General features: G+C 47.1%; 1 long non-coding RNA gene across 1 annotated transcript; it reads left to right on the forward strand.

Annotated features, from left to right (window-relative positions):
- Positions 1-3,027: 3,027 nt before the first annotated feature.
- Positions 3,028-8,078, forward strand: LOC142072746 (uncharacterized). Its single transcript, XR_012669303.1, has 2 exons — positions 3,028-5,523; positions 6,119-8,078. It is a non-coding gene; the product is annotated as an uncharacterized LOC142072746 (long non-coding RNA).
- Positions 8,079-9,316: the final 1,238 nt, after the last annotated feature.

Here is a 9,316-nt window from a genome sequence, read left to right on the forward strand (position 1 = left end):
GATAATGCCATTTATCTATTTACAGTGTAAGGTTGATATAGAGTTGTAACTAACATTAAGACTGACACCCACTATACATTTAAAACTAAAAAGTGACTTTGTAAAAATGACATGGGTTTCCAGCTCTACTGTGTCTCAGTCAGGGTGGAGCGCCTTGTGAGGTGTCTTCACACTAGCTCAAGGTCACAGACTCACGGCTATCCTCGATTCGTTATTTTAAATAATATTTCCGATAATCTGACAATAATGTAACAGTTATTTCTTTTAAAAAACACCCTTATAAGTTATAATGTCGTATCAAAAACGACTTTCGGGGTCACAAAAAATAAAACAAAAAGATGAAATAGAATCATCTATAAAAGCACAGAAGGGTTCTATACTTAAGTTTGTACGTCATGAAAACAACGAAGTTGATCAAGATCATCAAGTAATTGCTGAAGAAAATTTTTATGCAGACGAAGTTCGAGAAACTCAACAAAACATGAAACAATCATTTGAAACAGATGCAGACACAAAACAAGAAATTTCAACAGTTGAAACTGTACTAGCATGGGATATAGATGACATTGGCGCATGGCTCCAATCTTTAAACAACAAATTGCACACCATTATACGTGAGAAAGGCCCTGTGAGAATGCCACCTCTGAGGTGAGCAAATCCGCCGATAAGCGCAGGACCCACCAAGGCAGAGGAGGAACTTTGTCACATAGGGTTAAAAAATCAGACAACTCTTGATTGGTGGAGTCAGAGAAGCAGCATTGGCGTCATGTTCTTGAATGTCTATTATCTATTGTTGAATATCTATTGACAAACAATCTTGCTATTAGAGGAAGCAATGTCAAATTATACCAGCCCAAAAACGGCAATTTTTTCGGCCTTGTACAACTGCTGGGAAAATTTGACACAGTGATGAATGAACATCTCCGAAGAGTAACTAAAAATGAAATACATGATCACTATTTGGGACCAAGAATTCAAAATGAACTGATTATTCTAATGACTGGTAAAGTGAGAGACAAAATTGTTTCATTGTTTTCTTTGGCAAAATATTCTGCCGTAATTCTAGATTGCACTCCAGACATAAGTGATCAAGAACAGATGTTGTTAGTAGTGAGATTTGTTGACATTAGTGATTCAGCACAGATTCTAGTTAAGGAATCATTTATCATATTTTTAGAAGTAGAGGACACTATAGGTTTTGGACTTCTTCAAACTCTCCTTGATGAACTAAAATGAACAGAATTGTCCGTAATGAACATTAGAGGACAAGGCTACGATAATGGTACCAATATGAGAGGGCGCATTTCTGGTGTGCAAGCTAGATTGCTGGCAGAAAATCCATGAGCCTTTTTTGTTCCATGTGCATTCCACAGCCTTAATTTGATTTTGTGTGATATGGCCAAGTCTTCTGTAGAAGCTATTTCTTTTTTTGGTTTGCTGCAATGCATTTACGTGCTCTTTTCAGTTTCCACTCAACGATAGCAAATATTCAAAGCACACGTCAGTGGTATTACCATTAAGTATCTATCTGAGACATGCTGGGAAAGCAGAGAAGAAAGTGTAAAAATGTTGAGTTAATCTGAGGAAGTTTACGAAGCACTGGTTGCTATTTCAGAAGAAGCCAGAGATCCAAAAGCTAAAAGAGAAGCACAGTCATTGGCCTCTGAAATATCCAGCTTCAAGTTTCCAACATGTCGTAATCTGGTATGACATTCTTGTTAAAATCTCAAGTGTAAACAAAATAATGCAGAGTCCAACGATGCAGCTTGATTCAGCACTTACTTTACTAAACAACACACAAGACTTTTTAGTGAAATATAGAGAAACTAGATTCAAAGCACAGGTTACAGCAAAAAAGTTTACAGAACCAAAATTTCCATGTCCAAATGTGACAAGAGTTTCGAGGAAAAAAACGGCAAGTGGAATATAAAGGAGCAGATGAGCCCATAGAAGATCCAGAAAAGAAATCGGAGGTTGAATTTTTTAATGTTGTGATGGATAAAGCAATATCTGCCATTGACGAAAGGTTTAATACCTTAAGAGCACACCAAGAAGAGTTTGGATTTTTGTATGACATAACTAAATTCAACAAAATAGGAAAACAAGAGTAGCTAATGACAAAGTGCAAGAACCTAGAGAGCCTCTTGAAGCACGGTGATAGTTTCGATTTAAATGGACTTGAACTGTATGAAGAATTGAGTACATTGTCATCAATGTTGCCACATGTAAGGTCAGTGATGGACATCGTACAGTTTATTCATACTAGCAAACTTGTTGACATATATCCTAATGTGTACATTGCCACTCGTATTCTACTGACAATTCCTGTAACGGTAGCATCAGGAGAATGGAGTTTCTCAAAACTAAAGCTCATTAAAAACGCTCTCTGCTCTACAATGAGTCAGGAACGCTTGACTGGTCTTGCTATTCTTGCAATCAAACAAGACATCAAATTTATTGTTTGTTATAAGATGACATTATTACTGATTTTGCAGCCAAAAAAGCCAGAAAGATTTCTTTTAATTAAAAAAAAATCCTTGTTTCAATACCTCTTCATAGTAATTTCCAGTAAAATGTTGATACATTTAAAAAATTATATTATTTGCATCATTCTGTCAATAAATCAGATTTTTTTCTATAGTGCTACTTCTTTAGTGCAAGTATAGTCCACCTGCAGTGTGCTTAATTGTTTAAACTGTTTTTAATAAAGTGCATGTGTCAAGTTTTCCAATACTATAAGCTTATGTTTGTGTTGCTAAGAGCAAGTCGGGCATAGGGGCACCAATTTAATAATACTGCGTAGGGTCCCATAAATCCTAAGGATGGCCCTGCCCCTGCCCACTGTTGTTCCATGCTAGAAAAACCCAGTTCCCACTTCAAAGGGTTAAGTGTGTTCTTAAAGTTTCTGATTGCCTTTGTGTGTGTGTGTAGCATCCCTGCTTGCTAATATTTGCCATCCTAACTGAATGGTTTGCTTTGGTGGAGGGGAGGGAAAGGAAGAGATGTGGGTCAGCCTCCCACTGTAGGATTCATACAAGGTTTATGCGCTTGGCAACATTCAGGGCACACCCGGAGTGTTGTGCTGGACCTGTGCACACACAGCTCCTTTCGAGGGCATCAACCTTGGAATCTCGCCCAGATGTCGTGAATCGTGGGAAGCCTCCCAGGACTGGGCTCAAGGCCCGAGAGCAAGGAATGCAGTAGATAGAAACTGGTAAATAAGAATGTTAAACAAAGCCAGTGTATTCCTTTTATCTGTTGGAGAATGTAATGCGCGGGGGGAAGAGAAAGAATAAAGGGGAAGGTGGAAAGCTGACAGGCAGAAGCCTGTTAGCAGACCAGCCGCTTGCTTGCTAAAAGCTCTGTGCTGTCTTGTCATTGAACCACCACAACTGGCACCCAAACGTGGGGCCCTCAGCACTCACCTCGCCCGGCAAGGGTTTCAGACACGTCACTCATCCGCTTCGCGGATCCCGGTGAGTATTTTTCATTGTGGTAAGTATGGGAAGCTCCCTCTCTGCTTTGCAAGTGCAACACCACAGTGAGCTACAGTATTTGCTGTGTAAGGCTCAGCATGATTGCCCCACTCGAGAACTCACTCTCCTGCTACAGGAGGTGAATGCCCAATGCTCGTGGTACCCTGAAGCTGGAACCCTTAAGCTAGCGGACTGGGAGCGGTTGGGCCAGACATTGAACAAGGAGCCTCGGGCGCCCGTGCAGGCTTTACATGCCTGGCACCTCTGCCACGACGCGATACAGCGTGTCGCCTCGGAAAGGCCCTCCCTCGCGCCAATAGAGAGGCTGGTGATCTCGCCACTCCCGTCCGCTCCTGCAACCATCCCTCTCCCTGCTTCGTCCCCAGTGCCTCTATTACCACCGCCTCCCTGGCCTTCCCCACCAGAGCCGGTGTGTGATCACCATCCCACCGTGGTGCCCCATGTTCCGGGGCCCCCCGGAGGGTCGTCCGCATCTGCTCAGCGGTTTTCGCTGGTGCAACAAATGGTTCACGCAGCGAAGACTCAGATATTACAGCGGAGGAGCTGGCTGATCTGTTCTCAGTTTGTCCAGTGACCTGGCAGGATGATGGCCAGGGCAACCAGGTTGCAAACGGGTCAGTTTGCCCTACTCGGTGATCAGAAACGTAAAGAAAGCGATTCGCGAGTTCGGCCTCACTAGCACGTATGTAAGTGGTCTCACTGAAGGGCTAGGTACTGGGTACACCCTGATCCCTGAAGATTGGAAGGCGCTGTTGCGCATGATGCTGACACCTAGTCAGTATGTTATTTGGCTTAGTGAATTTCGGCGGATGGCGGAGCGCCAAGCCCAGGTATATAGAGAGCAAGGTGTCATTTATGAGCAGTTGGCAGGGGAGGGCCAGTTTGCTACTGTTCAGATGCAGTCTCAACTCCCTCAGGCTGTCTTCCCCATTATTTCCACCTGCACCCAGCATGCTTTCCGGAAGGTCCCGGATTCAGGCAAGCCTACCAAAAGCTTTGCCAGTATCCGTCAGGGTGCATCAGAGTCCTTTATGGATGTTACCAACAGATTGCAGGAGGCTATCCTCCGACAGGTGGATAACCCTGCGGCAGCTCAGGAGATCCTGTTAAAAATGGCGGTTGAAAATGTGAACGAGGATTGCCGCCGTGCTCTCCAGGCTGCACAAGCCTCTGGAATTCTAGAGCTGTCGGACATGCTGCGGGCGTGCCAGAACATCAGCACATAAGCACATAAAGCTGGGGTTCTGGCCACCGCCCTGCGGAAAAGCGGGAAGGAGGGGAAGCGTTGTTACCGCTGTGGTAAGGAAGGTCACTTTCAGCGGGAGTGCCGCTCCTCGGCGGCGCCCGCCTGCCCCTCAAAGAAGTGCCCCAAGTGTCGGAAGGGCTATCACTGGGCTAATCAGTGTCGTAGCGGGTCGGGAAACCGCACGACGGGTTCCCCCCAAACCCAGGGCCAAACGGGGGTGTTTCCCACTCAGACAACTGTTCCTCTACTTTAAAACCCATAGACTCCATGAAGGCGGCGACTGCCGGAAGTGCAGGGCTTGATTTGATTATGCAGGAGGACGCTGATTTTCAGTTGCCGGGGGAGGTTTGCACCATACCTACCCAGGTGACGGGACCTCTCCCTGCCGGATTTGTGGGTCTGGTTCTCCCTTGCTCACATGCTGGGAAACAGGGCTTTTTTGTCATCCCAGGGGTCATTGACGCCGATTACAATGGCGTTATTAAGGTTCAGGTGTGGACCCATCTTCCGCAGTCGCTCCCGCGTGGATGGTCAATTGCGCAATTGATTTTAGTCCCCTATCAGGTGCCAGCTGAAGAGGATCGAGCCCGGGGCGGAAGCGGCTTTGGATCAACTCTGGCTCAGTCGCCATCTCACAACACGTCCTCTCCACTTGTTGCTCTAACAATGTCGGTCCGCCCCTCGAAACCTCAGTTAACACTTCTCTTAAATAATGTTCCTTTTACAGGGCTGGTGGACACTGGAGCTGACGTTACAGTGATTCGTGATCCGGAGTGGCCGGTCGGTTGGCCAACAGTTCCTTCTAAAGAGTTGTGGGGGATCGGGGGTAGCAAACCGGGGCGCCAAAGTTTGTCTTGGGTCACGGTCTCTAAACCAGGAGGCCGTGCCCTTGCTACAATCCGCCCTTTTTGTACTCCCTGTCCACCTCAATATTTGGGGCCGTGATTTACTTACAAAGCTGGACACCACCCTCGATATTAATATATAATGGCCCGAAATCCTCCCTCACCCACCTTGCCATCCGCATTACCATTAGTATGGCAATCCTTAGAGCCCGTATGGATTGACCAGTGGCCCCTCCCCCTAGAAAAGCTGAAAGCGCTTCATTTACTTGTACAATAATATTTGCATGCACAGCGCTTGGTGAGCTTTACTAGTCCTTGGAATTAGCTGCTGTTATTTTGGCCTTTTAACTTTTTGGTGATTGTCCCTTTAATTTGATCGTGGACACGCATTATGTTTATCAGGTAATTGATCATTTACCCCTTGCCCTTATTACCCCTCAGGTCGATGTGGACCTTCTTCGCCTGTTTTTGTCCTTACAGTATCTCATCACCACTCGTAATTTCCATTACTTTGTTGCTCATATTCGCAGTCATACCCCTCTGCCTGGGCTACTTACTGAAGGCAATGCGCGCGCTGATCGCGCGTTACGTGGTCAGGTAAATTTCCTTTTTTCTGACCCCATTGAAAGCCATTCCTTTTTTCATCAGTCTGCCTCCGTTTTGGCCCGACAGTTTCATATTCCTGCTGATCATGCACGTTCTATTGTTCGTTCCTGCCCCCACCATGCGCTGCTGCCCCTACCTTTTTTTATGCTGTTAACCCCAGAGGTACCGCGGCGAATCAGCTGTGGCAAATGGATGTCACTCATGTGCCACAATTCCGCCCCTCTTCGTTTTTACATGTTTCCATTGATACCTATTCGGGATTCCTTTGGGCAACCCCACAGCGTGGGGAAGCCACTCCTAAAGTTATTCACCATTTGCTAGCCTGTTTTGCTGTTATGGGTCGCCCGAGCCAGATAAAAACAGATAATGCCCCAGCCTACTGCTCCACAGCCCTTTCCACCTTTTGTGTCCAATGGGACGTCCGTCTCACACACGGGATCCCTTATAATTCCACTGGCCAAGCCATTGTTGAACGTGCAAATCGCATGCTAAAAACCTTGCTCGACAAACAATTAAAACAAGGGGAGCTGCGTCTCCAAACCTTAGGAGACATTCAGCAACAATTGCATATCCTTTTGTTCACTTTAAATAATTTAACGCTGAACGCAGATCAGCAGACCCCCACGGATCGGCATTTTCACAAATCCAAGGTACTGGAAAGACCGCGTGTCTATTACCATCAGCTGCCCGATCCGCAATGGTTGGGCCCAGTGCCTCTAATTACTTGGGGTCGGGGATATGCTGCTGTGTCTCTCCCTGCAGGACCGTTGTGGGTTCTGGCCCAGTGTGTGCGACCGGCACTGAAACAGCATGGCGTGGCACCAGGGGCTGTCGAACCCCATACCGGAGTTTCAGCTGACCTTGGAGGAGACCGCGGTGCCTCCCGGGTCAACAATGGCGGGATGGAAACGGAGGAGGCGTAGCGTCCCAAGCCAGCCCGTGACATGGGGAGCAGTAAAAGCATTGGTCGCCGCAGCCCAACGAAGACTGGCAGCAAACCAACAGCCAGAGACTTCTGAGACTTTGTTTGTGGCAATTCTCGCCCAAATTACTGCTAATTCTGTATTGACTGTATGCCTTTTGTGCCTGCTATTTCCTGTAGGGGTTGGCTTGGGAGCGCTTTCTCCGTTACGAGCCCGAATGACATATAACCTATGGGAAAGATTGGCTTCAATAGCAAATGTTACCCACTTTTGTTTATCTGATTTTGTAGCAGCTGAAGAATTGTTAGGTATGTGCCTTATTCCAGTATGTCATCACCCTGAGGAAATTGGGAATGAGATGATGCTCGCTGCTTACTCGAACCTCTCTTCCCAGTACTCTAGCATGGCTAATTGGGGCCCGGCCAATTACACTTTACCTTCTTAAGCTCATTTTTTGCTGTTGCTGTGTGCAATGTATTTCCTTTTTGTTAAGGCTTTGTCGAGACCCGCCCTGGCAGGCTCCACAAGTTATGACCTTGTCTGTCTGGGAGTTAATTGGTTTGCAAAAGCAAATTGATGGCTACCATGAGATGGCCGAGCACAAATAAACAAAAAAGGAGGGGATGTAGGATTCATACAAGGTTTATGCGCTTGGCAACATTCAGGGCACACCCGGAGCGTTGTGCTGGACCTGTGCACACACAGCTCCTTTCGAGGGCATCAACCTTGGAATCTCGCCCAGATGTCGTGAATCGTGGGAAGCCTCCCAGGACTGGGCTCAAGGCCCGAGAGCAAGGAATGCAGTAGATAGAAACTGGTAAATAAGAATGTTAAACAAAGCCAGTGTATTCCTTTTATCTGTTGGAGAATGTAATGCGAGGGGGGAGAGAAAGAATAAAGGGGAAGGTGGAAAGCTGACAGGCAGAAGCCTGTTAGCAGACCAGCCGCTTGCTTGCTGAAAGCTCTGTGCTGTCTTGTCATTGAACCGCCACATCCCACTCCCAAGATAAATGTCTTGGCTTTTCCAGAGGGAGTTGGTGGCTCCCAGAAGCACAGCCTGTTACATGTTTCTGTTCCAGAAGCTGTTTTTCTTGCGCTGTCTCTGACCTAAATAATAAATGGGTCACTGGGGCATAGGGGACATTTTTCCGAGACTGAGGGGAAAAGCCACTGCAATCCCTTCACAACACGTGCTTCTGAGAACAAACAAAACACTGTTCCCAGGGGTCCTGTTCCTCCTCAGCAACCTCTGAGTAACTCTGAGATCAATAGGGGTAACTTGTGCCTGCTGGAGAACAAGGGGGCCCTTACCAGGGCACCCGACTTGTTTAGAGGGAGCAGCAAGGACAAAGAGTAGTGTAGGAAAGGAGCAGGGATTTCTTCAAGAGCCTAGATCCACCTCACTTACCCCTGGACAATAATGCTGGGTGCAGGATAGGGTGACCAGACAGAAAGTGTGAAAATTTGGGACAGGAGGTAGCGGGTAATTGGCGTCTATATAAGAAAAAGCCCCGAATATTGAGACTGTCGCTATAAAATCGGGACATCTGGTCACCCTAGTGCAGGAGCAGCTCATGAGGACAGGGCTGCAGGCTCAGGCACAAACCCACTTCCTCAAGCTCCTCTTCCAGCATGTGCCAGGACAGCACATGTTGTCTGACCTGCCTGAGCCATCAGTGGGAGCTGCCACCCTGAGCAGCATATGAACTGCTGGGGAGGGGAAGCAGCTGGGGTGGAGGAGAAGAGACACAAAACAAGAAATCAATTAAAAAATACATTAGAAAACATTAAAAGAAAGACAGGAAGAGAAAAGAGGGAGAATGGAGGCAACTGTCTGAGGAGACAGTGGGATATGGGTGGTGATGACACCTGCTTAGACCATAAACTCTTTGGGGCTGTTTGTAAAGCACCTAACACAATGGGGTCCTGCCCTATGACTGGGCTTCTTAGGCACTACATGCCAATCCACCTGGAGTTGGGGGGTCGGGGGGAAAGCTCTGCCAGAACCACTGAGGCAAGATCACCAGAAGAAGAAAGTTTAGTTCTAAAGCAGTGGTGAGCAACCCATCAGGGTAATCTGATAACACGGCCGCCCGCAGCTCCCAGTGGCTGTGGTTCACCATTCCCAGTCAATGGGAGCTGCAGGAAGAGGAGCAGGCCGCAGGGACACGCTGGCCGCCGCTTCCCACAGCTCCCATT

The sequence above is a fragment of the Caretta caretta genome, chromosome 7 (genome assembly GCF_965140235.1).
Source record: "Caretta caretta isolate rCarCar2 chromosome 7, rCarCar1.hap1, whole genome shotgun sequence".
NCBI lineage: Eukaryota > Metazoa > Chordata > Testudines > Cheloniidae > Caretta > Caretta caretta.